Source organism: Adiantum capillus-veneris, chromosome 13 (genome assembly GCF_014529385.1).
Source record: "Adiantum capillus-veneris isolate H3 chromosome 13, ASM1452938v2, whole genome shotgun sequence".
NCBI lineage: Eukaryota > Viridiplantae > Streptophyta > Polypodiopsida > Polypodiales > Pteridaceae > Adiantum > Adiantum capillus-veneris.
The window spans coordinates 137,713,355-137,729,702 of NC_140943.1; positions in this window are offsets into that span (position 1 = coordinate 137,713,355).

Here is a 16,348-nt window from a genome sequence, read left to right on the forward strand (position 1 = left end):
TCTAGTTTAATTAATTTAAAAACATTTAATAAAAGAAACCAATGAGAATTAAGTCTCCTAGAAGACTATTGGGCAGTCTCCCAAGGGGTCCAATGAGCATTCAGGAGCCCCATGGCTTGCCTGATTCCTATTGGCCAGGAGGCAAAGGGGTCCAATGAGAGTTTAGTTTAATTATTTAATTACCTAAAGCTCTCACAAAAGGGGAAAGGGGGACACATGTCAGAAGGCTATCACTTATGCTGCTTAATTGTAATTGGCTTGACTTGGGGAGGGCCAATGAGACTTCAGCAAGAGCAATTAGCAAGAGGGCTCGCCCAAGAGAGAGAGGGGACTGATTTTTGCAAGGCATTATCACACACACACTCACACAAGCTCATGTGTGAAGAAAGAGAAGACTATCTCTTCCCAAGCTTTAATGGAGAACTCATCACCTACTCCAAGCTTGTGAGATAGAAGCCTACATCAACACTCTCTTGGCATGTGGATGCAAATCCAACCAAGAGCCAAGCTTCAATGCATGCTCATCTCCTCTACCAAGCTAATTACTAAGCTAAGCTATGCTAATATGAGTGATTATGTGAGGAGATGTACATCTTTCTTGTAAGATACTCCTTCTTCCTCTCAATCTACTCTCATACCCTGCTAGCTCTCACCATCTTCGAAGGTGTGTGAGGTCTTGGGTCTGAGAACGGGGATAATTCAAGTTGTGTTTGTTAAGTGTTTTGCTTAGTGCATGAAGTTTCCATCTTCATTGCACTAGCTAGTCTTGAAGGAACACAAAGAATTTTATTGTACAATGTCTCTCTTGATGGGAGAAACCATAATACAAAGCCTTTTGGAGGGGGGACCGGCTCCATGCACATCCGGTCCTCAACTGTTGTCAATATCTTAATTTCTCTCTCTTTTGAAAGTATTGTTGATGCTATCTAACTAGGTGTTATGCTTTTTGTTGCTCTCTCCACCCAAGCACTCTTGTAATTCTCATTAGGAATCTATTCTAATGAAATGCCCACTATGTTCATGCTCATTTCCGCTACACACAAGTTATTAGGCCATTAAATGTTACATTGGTATCAAAGCTCAAGGTTTCTCTTTTCTTGCTCAAGAAGGGAGGTCCTCAAGCTAGCTACAAATGGTTGGTATTATTAATTGCCTGTGAGTAAGTAGAATAGGGATTTTTCAGCCTTGCAATGCGCCTGCCTTTGTGCACTTAACGGGGCATCACCGTCGAGAGCTATGGTCTTAATATTGGAGTCCTACGGGGCTTGCCTACGGCTTAACCACTATTGAGCTATTAGAAGCTTGACAGGAGCCGGTGCTGTTTTGGTGTTGAAAGACCCTCTCTTCTATTCCTTGCAAAATGGTATTCGAGCCGCGGGTACAATAGCTTGAGTGCTTTTTCTAAAGGGGTAAAGAGGAGTAGCAACTAGGGCTTGAAGTGCCAAAGTACACCTAAAAAGTTTACACCTAAAAGTTGTTAGAATGGCTGACAATAGTAAAGAGAGTGAAATTAATGTTGATAACTTTGATTTTGCTCATGAGCAAGCTACTGATGATGCTTCAATGCTTGTTAACTATCTTGTTTCTAGGCTTCAACAAGCCATGGGCAATCCATCTCTCCAAAGTGAAGTGCAACGACAGCTCCGTGCTCACGGGATTCTTCAAGCTACTCACCATGACGAGAGAACACCTAGGAAGCCTCCTTGTGAGACTACCAAAAGAGGTCTCTTTCCGATTCGGGAAGAAGAAGAGAATCCTTATGAAGGGCTCAAGAATTTACTTCTTGATGATGTATCTCCTTCCCAAAGGAGAACTCAAGAGCCTCCACCGAAGGAACGAGAAAGAAGCGAGTCTCCCGCCACCTAGGCGGAGATGGCTCCACAAAGACGGAAGGCTAAACGCTCTCCATCACCACCAAAGCGGAGAAGACCATCGTATTCTTCTCCTCACCACAATTCAAAGAGGGATGATAAAAAGCAAGAGAAGAAAAAGGCGAGAAAGAGGACACCCTCTTCTCCATCTTCTTCATCCTCTTCCTCTTATGAAAGCTATGGTGAAGACGACAAAGATCCAGATAAGAAAAAGGCGAGAAAGAGGTCACCCTCTTCTCCACCTTCTTCAAATTCTTCACCTTCTGAAGAAAGTGATGGTGCAACTTTTGAACCATCAAAAAGAAGAGGCCATAGGAAATCCTATGCCGCATGGAAGAGGTCGTCCAAGCTGAAGAAATTCAAAGAGGGAGGGAAGAGCATCTCTTTCCTTACCTATGATGGTACCTTTGGTGCCACGGACAAAGTCTTGGCCTTTATCCAGCAATTCGATGCGGCGTTTGGAGATGAGGGCTTCACGGAGTCCTCTAAGCTACGCCATGTAGCTATGCACTTTCAAAAGTCCGCCAGACAATGGTGGTCTAGCCTACGAGCCAACGGTGAAGCTCCACGAACATGGAAAGCTTTAAGAGCTTCCATTATGAAGCAGTTTTTGGCCACCGATGCCAAAGACAAAGTACTCACCGAATGGCGAAGCTTAAAGCTCTCTCCCAATGAATCCATCCACAAATATGTAGACAAGTTTTGGGAACTACAACTCAAAGCCACTGTCTTCAAAAAGTTGGATTTTGGAGAGCAAAAGCAACAATTTTGTGCGGGCTTAACCGAAGAAATGGCGGAGTATGTCAACTCCCAAAGGCCACGTACCATATCGGCAGTAATACACCACACTGTGGTGGCCTCTCGAATCAATTTCCAAACGGGGGCAAAAAGAAATAATAAGCCCCCGGAAAACAAGGGTTCCAATGAGCCTAAGGGGAAGGACAATGTCCAAAAGTCTCCTAAGGGCAACTCCAACAAAGCTAAAGAGAAGGGAGTTTACAAAGGTAAGAATAAACTCTCTCCTGAAGAGCTTGAGCGTTATCGTAAGGATAACCGGTGTTTCAAGTCTGGCAAACAAGGGCATGCGTACCGCGCTTGTCCCCAAAAGAACAACCGCCAAGATCCTCCTAGAGCTTCCTTGGTTGAAATCCAAGAGGAGGAGACTCACCAAACTCACCACAAAGGATCTCCTCTATGCCATGCTTGGGGAAAGCTAAGAGAACATGATGCTTTTTTCTCTTTGACCCTGGTTCTACCCACAATTTTATATCTATGGAGTTAGCCACCAAGCTAGGCATACAATCCTACGAGATGGGAGATGTCCTACCCGCAGACAGTGCCTTCAAGGGGCAAGAAGCTTCAGTCACTCCCTTAATTGGGAAATTGAGGCTTCATGTCGAAGGCTATGTGGACAAAGAGGACTTGTTTATCTCTCCTCTCAAGCATGAGGATGTAATCCTAGGGGCACCATGGTTTGACCGCCTGGCTGCCGATGTTAAATTTCCTGAAAGGAGAATCTCCTTTAAGTTCAGGGAAAAAGACATGTATATAGATGCTAAGGAAATGGGTAACACCATCCCCATTGTACATACACCAGCTTTCAACAAGTCAATAAAGAGCTCTATTTCCGTGTACATGATTTTTGTTAAAGATTCTCAAAATGAACCTAATGCTTTAGCAAACGAAAATAAAAGCAACCAAAAGGAATTAGAGTTATCCAATTTTCTCAAGGGGTTTCAAGATGTTTTTATTGACGACATCCCTTGTGAGCTACCTCCTAAACGAGGTAATGATGACCATGCAATTGAACTTCTTCCAGGAAGTTCACCGCCTAACAAACCTCCTTATAGAGTTTCTCAAGCTCAACAAGAGGAGATCATGCGGCAAGTGCATGAGTTAGTTGAGAAGGGTTAGGCCAAGCACATCTCCATTTTGCTCACCTGTGCTATTAGTGCAAAAGAAAGACGGCACATATCGCATGTGTGTCGACTATAGAGCACTAAATAGGATCACTATCAAGAATAGGTTTCCCGTTCCACGGGTAGAAGACCTATTTGATAAGCTACAAGGATCGACCTACTTCAGTAGGATTGACCTAAAAAGTGGCTATCATCAAATAAGGATAGTTGATCAAGACATTGCAAAGACCGCATTTCGCACCACATTTGGTCTTTACGAATACATTGTCATGCCTTTTGGTTTTACCAATGCACCAGCCACATTCAACCGCTTGATGGAGAAGCTGTTCAGGCCTCATCGAACCTTCACTGGGGTGTTCTTTGATGATATTATCATCTACTCTAATTCATTGGAGGAACACAAGCAACATCTCCAGGTAATATTTCAAGTTTTGAGAGAGAATAAACTTTATGTTAATCGAAAGAAAAGTGAATTTTTCTTGCAAGAGATTCAGTATTTAGGTCATATTATCTCTCAAGATGGCATCCAAATGGATCCATCCAAGTTAGAGGTAATAAAAGGATGGCCTAAACCAAGGAATCTTCATGAACTAAGAAGCTTTATAGGTATGTGTGCATACTATAGACGCTTCATAGAAAAGTTCTCACAAATTGCGGGACCATTACATGACCTAACAAAGAAAAGCGTTAGGTATACATGGTCTGCTAAGGAGAACAATACTTTCGAAAAGCTTAAAGAAAAGCTTATCTCTCAACCTGTGCTTACACTACCGGACCTCTCAAAACCATTTGAGGTCCAATGTGATGCTTGTGGTGATTGCCTTGGAGCTGTTTTGCTCCAAGAATGGCATGCCATAGGCTATGAGAGTCAAAGGCTCAACCCTGTTGAGCAAGCTCTAGGCATATACGAAAAGGAACTCCTTGTAGTTCTACATGCCTTAGACTCATGGAAGCACTATTTATTGGGGACTCCTTTCATTCTGCGAATGGATCACCAAAGTCTTAAGTACTTCATGACGCAGACCAAGCTCTCCGACAAACAAATGAGGTGGGCAAATTTCCTTTCGCAATTTCATTTTCATATTGCTCACATTGCTGGCAAGCATAATCAAGTAGCTGATGCACTCAAGACGGCCGAGAGTGAATGCGGTTTCCATAGCAACTCACAATGATCTATCTTCAATGATAGATGAGTATGCTATTGATCCCGATTTTAGAGATGTGATTTCAGCCCTTGCATTAGGGAAGAAAGAAGAACCATTTACTTTACAAGATAGTTATCTTCTCTATGGCAATAGACTATGCGTTACTAACTCACTACGTGAGAAAGTAATGTATGAATCTCATGCTCCACCTTATGCGGGGCATAGAGGGATTCAGTCTACCTTAAAGGGAATTGAAACATATTTCTATTCGCCTACCATGAAAGTGAACATACAAGAGTATGTTTCCAAATGTGTGGTATGCCTGAAGACAAATTTGATAGAGGGAAGCAACTTGGATTGCTTCAACCCTTGCTAATCCCTAATTCACCATGGGAGAGCATATCCATGGATTTTATCTTTGGATTGCCTAAGGCTATCCATGGGAATACGGGAATATGGACGATAGTAGACAGGTTTGGTAAACAAGCTCATTTTATACCTGTCAAAAAGACTATCAAAGCCCATCAAATGGCAACGCTCTTCATTTCACAAATTTTCAAGTACCATGGCTTGCCAATGTCCATAGTGTCGGATAGAGATCCTAGAATGACCAGTAATTTCTGGAAGGGTCTCTTTGAGAATTTAGGGACAAGGCTAAACTTCTCTTCGGCCTATCATCCACAAACGGATGGCCAAAGTGAAATAGCTAACCTAACCATTCTCGATCTAAGCAATAGCCATATCGCTATTTCTTTGGATGACTTTTTTTTTATATCGCTATTGCTTTGAATGACTTTTTTTCTTTTTTGTGGCCTAAGCATCCCTGCACTCCCTTTCTTTCCCTTAAAAAAAAAGATACTACACTCCACTCTTCCCCTCTCAACCCCCCCCCCCCCCCCCCCCCCCCACACACACACACCACACCCTCTCTCTCTCTCTCTCTCTCTCTCTCTCTCTCTCTCTCTCTCTCTCTCTCTCTCTCTCTCTCTCTCTCTCTCTCTCTCTCTTTCCCTTTCATTGCAAGTTCGAGAGTCTGAGTACCTCACACTTCTAGAGTGCTCAGCTTTTGGTCACATGCGAACTTACTTCCTTCACATTTTCAGCCATGACCTAGACATACACACTTTCCTCTCCCAACCATAGTGTGGGCTCTCCATTTGCGACTCTTATCACCACAATTTTGGACCATCAAGAATCACTCACATCAGCCACAAAAATACTATATCACATGTAACTTTGGTCCCATATGTCATATTTGACGTTCCAGGACAATAATAAAATTTGTATATCTACCTCTCCCTTCCCCGCTGGCCCCTCCCTTCCCTCTCTCTCTCTCTCTCTCTCTCTCTCTCATTTTACTTTGTACCCATGCATTGCATTAGATCCACCAAGACTGAATCAGTTTGGTTTCATAGGTCATTTTTGCCTTATGAAAATTCTTAATATAGCATTTCATTCCATTTTAGTTAATATAACAATTCATTCCATTTTGTTTGATTTCTCTCTAGGGCTGGAGGGACTCGAGGGGTGGGTGTGGTGGGAGCAAAGAGAGAGAAAGGGAATAGGGGGTGCGGAGAGGGGTGGTAAGTGGGGGGGGGGGGGGGGGGGGGGGGGGGGGGGGGGGCAGAGAGAGAGAGAGAGAGGGGAAGGATAGGAGCTAGGGAAGAGGGAGGGATGGACGTAGAGCAAGAGGTGGGGGCCAGAGAGAGGAAAGAGGTGGGCTAGAGAGAGAGAGAGAGAGAGAGAGAGGGGCAAGAGAGGGAATGGGTTGGAGGGATCATGAGAGGGAGAGAAGGGGAGCCGTGAGAGGGTCTGATTTTAATTTTAAAAAAACAAAGGCACCCTAGAAAAATTGCAAATGCTTTAGGTTAGTTGGAGAGATAGAGAGAAAGAAAAGAGAATTTTAATGTCATAGAAAAGTAGAGAGAGAGAGAGAGAGAGAGAGAGAGAGAGAGAGGTCCTTGGCTACTCCACTGGAGGGAGGGGTGGCAATGGGCGGTGGTGGTAGGAGTAGGGGCGGCACATGGTGGTAGTAAGTTAACACCACTAACTACTAGTGTTGGCTAGGGTGGTGGGTGGTGATGGGTGCTAAGGGGCGGCAATACGAGGTAGTGGTGGTGGGATGAAAAAAAAAAAAAGCTCACTCCAAAGCTCGCTCCGTAACCGTCCCCAGCCAGTAACAACCTTATTTGATCCAAAAACAACTTGCAGGACCTTCAATCAAACAACCCGAGGTATTTTGTATCTAGAGAAAAATGGCAAAGCTAATAAGAATATGCATATGCAGTAAAACCATGACCCTTATGAAGCATATCATAGGCAGAGTGAATCAAAACAACACCACTTAAAACTATGCAAAAAAGAGAGTCCCCCCCCCCCCCCCCCCCCCCCCCCCCCAAAAAAAACCATTGCTAACTATGACGCGCGCCCTCTAGGTTGGGTATCCCCAGCTAGATGCCAAAAGAATACCCACAATTTTAATGTTGCTGTTTTTTTACTGCACAGCATACCCATTGTTTATCGTAGTGTTACCATATCATAATAACTCATTCAACGATCCAGTGCAGGGCAACAGTAATAGAGAATGTGTAAAACTGAAAAAAGACAAAGGTGGTTTTGGCAATGTACGAACGAACCTGAGAAGCACCATCATGTTCCATCAAATCCATAGCCATATAGTAAGCAAGCGTAAAAATGCCCTCAAACCTTTCTTTCACATACACGCACAATACACAAAGACAAGGATAAGTGAGGGGCATAGAGCCAACCTCACCTCATTTATATAGTGATCAACCCTTGGTGGATGGAATGAGTAAGGCCAGCAAGGAGGATCTCTTCCCGATCTGCTCATCCTGATACTAGATTCTCAAGGAAAATGGCTAGAAGTGGCAGCCGCCATGGTAACTCCCATAGAGGAAAGGTTTGGAGAGAGGGGAAATCATCAGAAGGCAAAAACCAGGTGTGATGCATTTACAAAGCACGTACCCCCACCATCAAGTCATTTATGCACTTAAGTAGGTGTGACAAAAAACAAAAATGTAAGCCAGGCACCCCATTTGGGGTGGTTTCACACAATCCAAGCACCTTGTGAAGGGTATAGTCCTATAATAGCCTTTTTTATTAAAACTCGAGGTGAAGAGAGGTTAGGAAAAGATCCCTTACGGTGCCATAGCAAAGTGTGGGTCATACCCGGGGGGGGGGGTAATAGAAAAGAAAAGGCAGTACCAAACCTGGTACAATGTTCGAGACCGTATCAGGCTTTAATGAAGGTAAAGGCAAAAGAGTGTTGTAAGCTAATCCGATCTAGTTCTTTTAGGGGAACGGTGGGCCTGCTTTTACTAATCAAAGTAGTAGTACTTGTGTGTGTGTGTGTGTGTGTGTACCCGCCCTATCCCAGGCGCCATACACAATGGGTCGATAGTAGGCCCATTGTGCATGGGTCTACTACCTAATTAAACAAATGAGGTTACTGTGATTAAACTTTAAGCCATGCCAGTTATTTAGTGAAATGGATTTTACGATAGTATTAATTAGGTCATTCCTTTTAAAGCTATTAAGGACAAAAATTTGAATCAGTTGTCTCATGTCTTCCCAAGCGATGAAACAGTTAGAGGAAGAATAAAGGATCATATAAAGAAGACTAATACATGTATTTAGAGCCGCTTTATGTAGTTGGGCGCTTTATGTAGTTGGCTACTCCTTTTCTTGATAAATTCAATGGAAGAGATTTTAAGTTGATCTCTTTTCCAAATGAATCAGTAGTCATAGTTTCCATTACAGGGATTGTGTAACATAATTGAAAAGTTATCGAATTGTATAGAAGTGGAAAAGAATCCGGAAGTTGTTTTAAAACCATCATCGTAGGTCGGCTCAATTTTAAGGCAATTAGGGTAAATGAGGCTAATCTCATCAGGGAAAGTTCTATTGTTGAGGCTTAGGATATCATCCATGTAGTTTAAATAGCAAGATTTTATGACTGGTACTTTTATCTCTCATGGTTTCAAGAAACTATTTGTACTCAAAAAATGCTAAATACAAACTACACATAAGGGGTGAGCATGAAAAGCCCATAGGGATGTCGAGGCTTTGGTTATAGCAATGGCCACCAAAGTGGACTGAACAATTGTCCAGAAGCCAAGTGATGTTAGTAAGATGAGTTGGTTTTTTAATCCATCTAGGCTTATAAACGAGAGAAATGTAGAAAAAACCTTTTAACCTAGCATGGTTAAACGCAATCTTAGTCATTTTATTTAACATTCTTCAACCCCATATCCCCATTTAGGGATATATTGTCATAACATTGAGTGATGTTAGCAAAAAAGAGATGTTTGACTAGGGAGGTTGAGAATGACCTCAGTAAAGTTCTTGATAAACCAAAAGGGGTTATAGTGTATCTTGAGAAAGTCCGAATAAACTCTTTGTTTATTTGCAACAAACCAATTATGCGCGAGCTTTTGAAATTTCAAACCGAGGTCCGATGTGATCCGAGTTCTATTTGTAGACAGCCAATTGTGCGATAAGAGGGAGATTTTTTGAAAGAAACATTGTTGAACCAATTCGGTTAAGTCCAGTAGGATTGTCTTCTCTAGTCGGAGAGAAATGACAAGGTCAGTTAAGCAGCTAAGTAAAGCTGATAGAGTAAGGTATGGGTTTTTTGGAAAACTATGTATTTTTTATTCAATCCTTTCGCCACCCAAGATTTTCTGGACCGTGGTGTCATCAATCATATTAAGATCACAAGTGCAAGCATGCTTGCCTAAATCACCAAAATCTTTACAAAAAGTGGTATACTTATCACAAGCACAATCCGGAATAGTATTGTAACGTAACAAATCATTGTTTTAGACTAAAATTTTGATAGGATGATGATATGTCCATCTAGTTAAGACATTATCCAACATTTTATTGTTGTCAAAAAGTAAGTCAAAACACTCACATAATATTGTTTTGGGTGAAAACCAATCCAAAAGTTCATTCTGGTACAAACAATGTATATAGATAAAATTTGATGTAAATGTCTTTTTTAAGAGACGCATCCTTCCACATGGGCCAAGAATTACCTGCAAAGTAAAGATGATTACAAGTCAAGGAGGTGCCGGATGGGAGTATCTCTACCTCTTCCTCTAGTAAAGTTGCGAGACTTTCCTCTATTAAAGGTAGAGGAAGTACTAGGTGTTAGAAAAGATGTGAAAGAATTATTGGGAGTGATTAAAGAGTTAGGCCTTTTCAGTGAGGGAGAATCCTCATCCTCAATATATGGCCTGAGAAACCCAGTAATGATTTTGACACCTTTGTAATTGGCATAAGTAGTGAGATATGTGCCAGGCTAATCATATTTGAGTTTCCAAGTGATTGAGAATGTACCAGATAGCATGGTCAAGCCACATGATATTGGAATCACAAGAGGCCTTAGGGTCGAGAAATTTGCAAGCACATTTAAGATAAGGTCGTAAAACATTCCAAATAGATTCAGTTTAGAAGTATGGGTTGCTCTTAGCGAACTCCATGTTACCTTTCGTACAAATATATACCCCTGCATTCGATGAACATTTAGAATGATCAACAAAGTTGAGGCTGAAGGGAGCCTTGATGAGTTTTCCTTTGTCCAAGAATTGCCCTCCTTTCAGAACTTTGAGTTTACAATCCTCCACAGTGGAAGCAGGGAGGTTGGCCAGATATACCCATGTTTTGGTAAGGATAGGTGCTAGAAAGGCTTTGTTGGGGAGGACCCAAAGCTGATGGTCCACACCAAAATACTCACTCAATTTGTCTAATAGGTAAAAAAGGAAAAACTTTAGACTTTGGGCACCATCTCCAAAAGGTTAGAGTCATTGAGCGAGCAAAGGTTGTTTTGAAGTTTGTTGACGGCTTCCAATCGTAGCACTATCCCTGTAGGAGATGCCACCAGTTTGAGGGATAGCAGGAGTAGTAGGGGTACTAATAAAATCTTGGTTAAGGCCACATAACTTCTTAAGAAAGTTAGATAACTCCGTCGTCGATGAAGAGAACCTAGCCACCTCCTAGTTGTATTGTAAAGAGAGTATAGGCAATTGTGCAATGTATAGGAAATCATAGCTACACTAACCTTACTGTCCTCGTCTAAAATGGCCAAGATCTTGACCCGATCATTAAAAGAAAGCATGTGTAAGATAGAATATTTTTTTATCTAAAGCTAAAGCCAATTCATAAATAAGTTGTGACGCTTCCAAGCTGCTAATACATCTAAGGATAAGGGAAGTTGCCACCACAGAAAAGAGCCAGAAGTTAATTCTAGGCCTTGAGAAAGAGCAAGGGCCTATAACAAACAATTTGACGAGTTAGAAAGAGACTAATTAGGGTAAAAAGTTACAACGCTTTTGGCCTTTCGAGCAAGAAAGGGTCTAGTTCTAAGGGCAAGGGCTTTTTTTGGAGGGTGGTCCTTTAAGTATGTTCTAATTTGTTCTAAAATTCTTGCATGCTTCTCCGGTCCTAGATGACTCTTATGTGAGCAGTCAATTTATAATGCGTGTGATCTTGAAAGATCATATAACATCAAGGTTAGTAACGTTGGATAAACCTACAACCCTTAAACCGGCAAAGTCAAAAGACTATGATAGCAGTGAACAGGTATCCATAATTATAGTCTAAGAGGGACGACCTAGCACTAGCCAACATAAACATTAAATATAGACAGTGGGTCCAACTTAACCCTATAATTCAAACAAGTCTCTAAAGTCAGCGTCTAGGTTTTTCCAGAAAACTAGGAAAGCCTTTTGTGTAGGATGTGTGTGTGGCTGTTTTTATTTTAATAAATAAACACAAACAAACATAAAAGTTCAAAAGACAGTTGGCTTTAGACAAGTCCTATCCTAGTTTAATTTGAGCATAAAAAACTAGATAAAATGGATGAGGTGACATTCCACTATCTTTTTCTTACATTTTTTTCAGTAGCGCATCACCATATGCTATATAGAACATAATAACCAAGGAAAAAACCTTTTTTAATGGCCTATTGGGCCAACCTTAATTGTAATACCTTATAATCAATTGACATAACAACTACATTATTCTTATTCAAAAACAAAAGCCATCACCTATCCTTTTATGCCTGCAAACAACATCACTAGATGCAATATATAAGGAATTATGCAGCACCCTAAACGGCCATTAAGGTGAAAAAATGCTTTCCTAACCTTTGCGGCAAAGAGTTCCAAGTTTCCACAGTATACAAACCGATTTGCATTGCCAAAGTAACAAAAGCTAATAACATTATGCATATACATTAAAACGATGACCCTTATGAAGCATACCATACGCAGAGTGAATTAAAAAAACACCACTTAAGAGTATGCAAAAAAGAGAGCCCCACCAAAAAAAAACCATTGCTATCTGTAACACGCGCCCTCCAGGTCGTCGGGTATCCCCAACTAGATGCCAAAAGAATACCCACAATTTTAATGTTTTTGTTTTTTAACCGCGCAACATACCTATTATTTACCGTAGTGTTATCATTAATAACTCATTCAACGATCCAGTGTACGGCAACAATAATAGAGGATGTTGTAAAATTGAAAAGACAAAGGTGGTTTTGACAGTGTACTAACCTGAAAAGCACCATCATGTTCCACCACATCCTTAGTCATATAGTAAGCAGGCGTCAAAAGTGCCCTCAAACCTTTCTTTCATATACACACACAAAACACAAAGACAAGGCTAAGTGAGTGGCATAAAGCCAACCTCACCTCATTTATATAGTGATCAACCATTGGTGGATGTAATGTTTAAGGCTAATAAGGAGGATCTCTTCCCGGTCTGTTCATCCTGATGCTAGATTCTCAAGGCAAATGGCTAGAAGTGACAGCCGCCATGGTTAATCCCATAGAGGAAAGGGTTGGAGAGAGAAGGAATCATTAGAAGGCGTGCAGGTGCAGAGAGAGCGCAACACAATTGTGAGGTAGAGAGGGGAAAAAAACCAAGCGTGATGCATTTATAGAGCACGTACCCCCACCAGTAAGTCATTTATGCACTTAAGTAGGTGTGACAAAAAAAATAAATCTAAGCAAGGCGCCCCATTGGGGTGGTTTCACACAGTCCAAGCACCTCCCAAGCACCTTGTGAAGGGTATAGTCCTATAATAGCCTTTAAAAAAAAAAAAAAAAAAAAAAACTTGAGGTGAAAGAGGTTAGGAAAATATCCATTATATTGCCATAGGAAAGCGCGGGTCACACTCGAGAGGGGGGGGGGGGGGGTTAATAGAAAAGAAAAGGTAGTACCAAACTTGGTACAGTGTTCCAGACTGTATCAGGCTTTAATGAAGGTAAAGGCAAAAGAGTGTTTTAAGCAATCCGAACTAGTTCTTTTAGGGGAACGGTGGGCCTGCTTTTATTAATCAAAGTAGTAGTACCTGTGTGTGTGTGTGTGCGCTCGCGTCCGCCCTAACCCAGGCACCATACTCAATGAGTCGACAGTAGGCCCTTTAAGTATGGGCCTACTGCCTCATCAAGTTAATGAGAATAGAATAGTCAAGTTTGAAACCAAAGAGCTGTATCATATCAAAAAATCCATGAGTCTCATCGGAGCTATAAGTGACAATGTTAACAGAGAGGATTATACTCCGGTCGGAGTTTTAAGGCTTTGTTAGCTAGTAGAAAATAGTATGGATGCCATTCACAGTCAGTCATAGAAGTTTTCCATGCTTTAACGAGTTTCTATGGATAGTCCTAAAACAAACCAAGAAAGTGCGTTTATAGATAAAATGTTCCTGAAATCATAAGAATAATAACAACACAAGGGTAAGTAATTTTGGATTAACCTGCAACCTAAAACCAACAGAGTCAAAGACTACAATAGCTTTGAGTAGGAATTCGATCTATAGACAAGGAAAGACCACCTAACACCTGACAACCTAACAAGGAATTATAGACAATGGGTCCGTCAAAGCCTATAGACAAAAAACTCCAAAGACAACATCCTAGTTTCCCAGCTTTCTAAGAGAACCTTGTGTTTAGGACGAGTGTGTTGCTGTTTTTATACACAAAAGAATATAACAATCCAAAAAGATAGTTGACTTTAGACAAAGGACAATGATTAGCACAAAAACAACTCACTCTTTGATTCATTTTTGTACATCATAGTGAGAATGAGGTATCATTCTAGTGTTTTGTACATAAGATAGCCAAGAACAACTTATTCTGAAGTGAAAGAGGCCAGGTTTATAGTGATGGACAACAGCTTAGACAAAAAGTTCCCAAGTAAAGATAAAGTTCTCACCTGCATCCATATAAACAAAATAAAAAATTTGTTAGCCTTGAATACATATTACAGGTGTCAGCAAACCTATCATTTGTTATCCAGGTCCTACCTTAAACCTTTCTAGATTATACCTACCATGCATGTAATGTTAAATATTAGCAAGTATTCATTCTCTAAATAGTAAGCCATAGATGAAAGTGACATGTGTGTGTGTGTGTGTGTGAGAGAGAGAGAGAGAGAGAGAGAGAGAGAGAGAGAGAGAGAGGGAGAGAGAGAGAGAGAGAGATCGTGACGTTGTTGCTTGCAAGCTTTTTTGTGTGATCGAGAGTGCTGAGAAATAGAGAATGGTCCATGCAATTTATCCTATGTGTGTGTGTGTGTGAGAGAGAGAGAGAGTGAGTGAGTGAGAGAGAGAGAGAGAGAGAGAGATCATTGGGTGTGTGAGAGAGAGTGTTATTCGCTACAGTCTATGTGAGTGAGTGTGTGAGCATGAGAGAGAGAGAACACCAAGCTCTCCTTAGCTAGAGAGAGGGAGAGAGAGAGAGAGAGGGTGAGAAGGCTCGAAGAATAAGCATTGGTATTACATTCAAAAATCGACAAAGCGATGATCGACAAAATCCACAACTGAGAATCAGAAATCAACTATCAACATCGACATATGTAGAATCGAGAATCGATAAATCAGGAATCGATGTAATTGGGAAATTTTGATTCGATGAATCCAAGGAAGAAGGCGTGCAAGCCCAAGGTAGGAGCGAACATCAACAAATGGCAAAGGCTGACGACGAGAGGCAACTTTGGCAACTCTTGACTATTTTTGAAGGTTTTTATACTAGATTTCTTTGAGCTTTGCGGGTGCTCTCATTCATGTTGTCTTGGAATTTAAAGGTGAATCTCAAAATCCATAGGTGGGATTGCACTAAACTTAGATTTTTTTGAGTGCTTAAAGGAAAATTAGAATGTTCAAAGCAATTCTTTAAAAAATTGTAAGAGGGTTATACTAAATCTAGTTGAGGTAGAGTGCTTTCTTCCCAAAATTTAGAAAACTTATGTATGAGAAATTTGACAGACAAATTTATTATATTTGAAGGCTTTTATGCTCATTGTCTCTACACTTTGTAGGTTTCCTCACCTTCAAATCTAGAATTTAGAGATAAATTTCAAAATCTATAGGAGGGATTACACTAAACCTAGGACTTTTCAAGCATTCGCCTATACTATGCTTTTTTCCAAAAAAGAGAGAGAGTCAAATTTACTATATTTGAAGGTTTTTGCACTAAACTTCTATGCACTTTATAGTGTCTCTTAACTTTAGCTTAGGTCTCTGAATTTTGTAGTTTCTTTGAACTTCGGAGGTATTCTCACCTTCAATTTAAAATTTAAGATTGAGTACTCGACCTCTGTGGCCCGGCTCATGGGTTCGAGTGCGACCAGGCCACCCTATGCACTCATAAGAACGTTTTCTTTGACTTGCACAGGATTTGTGTGATCGAAACAAAAAAATTGTTACTCTTTTTGCGTCCATGCCTCTTTTGGAGCATGGAGATGTTGTATTTGTTATGTTTCTAATTCATTACAACTCACTCTGTTAAGTGAGTGTTGCTAAAAACATTAAAAAAAAAGGTGTAAATCTCAAAATTTGTAGGTGGAATTATACTAAACCTCAGTTTTTTCCTCCAATTGTTGTGGGTGTCCTAGCCTTCAAATTAAATCTTACGATTGTGTGGCCCATCCTATGGACACACACACACACACACACACACACACACTCACACTTTTCTCTCTCCCCCCCCCCAAGCCCTTTCCTTATGTCACGTGGCAGGGTCTCCAAGGTGCATTAGATAGTTGAGAGAATTTGTACGTTGGATTACACTAAACCTAGGTTTTTCTCGAGCACTCTGGTACATAATAGTTTTTCTCTATTATTCAATAGTCGATTATCTATATTATTTGTATTATTGGATAGTTTTTCTCTATTACCCAATAGTCCATTATCTACACTCTCGTACACAATAGTTTTTTTCTATAATTCATCAATAGTTTGTTATAATGGAGTTTGGAAGTTTGGAGGAAGGATCGGATCCCCCAACATTTCCTCCTTACCGTAAACGCATTAAAGAGCCTTAAAAACATTTGCAATAGTTTTTTTCTATTATTCATCAATAGTCTGTTATAATGGAGT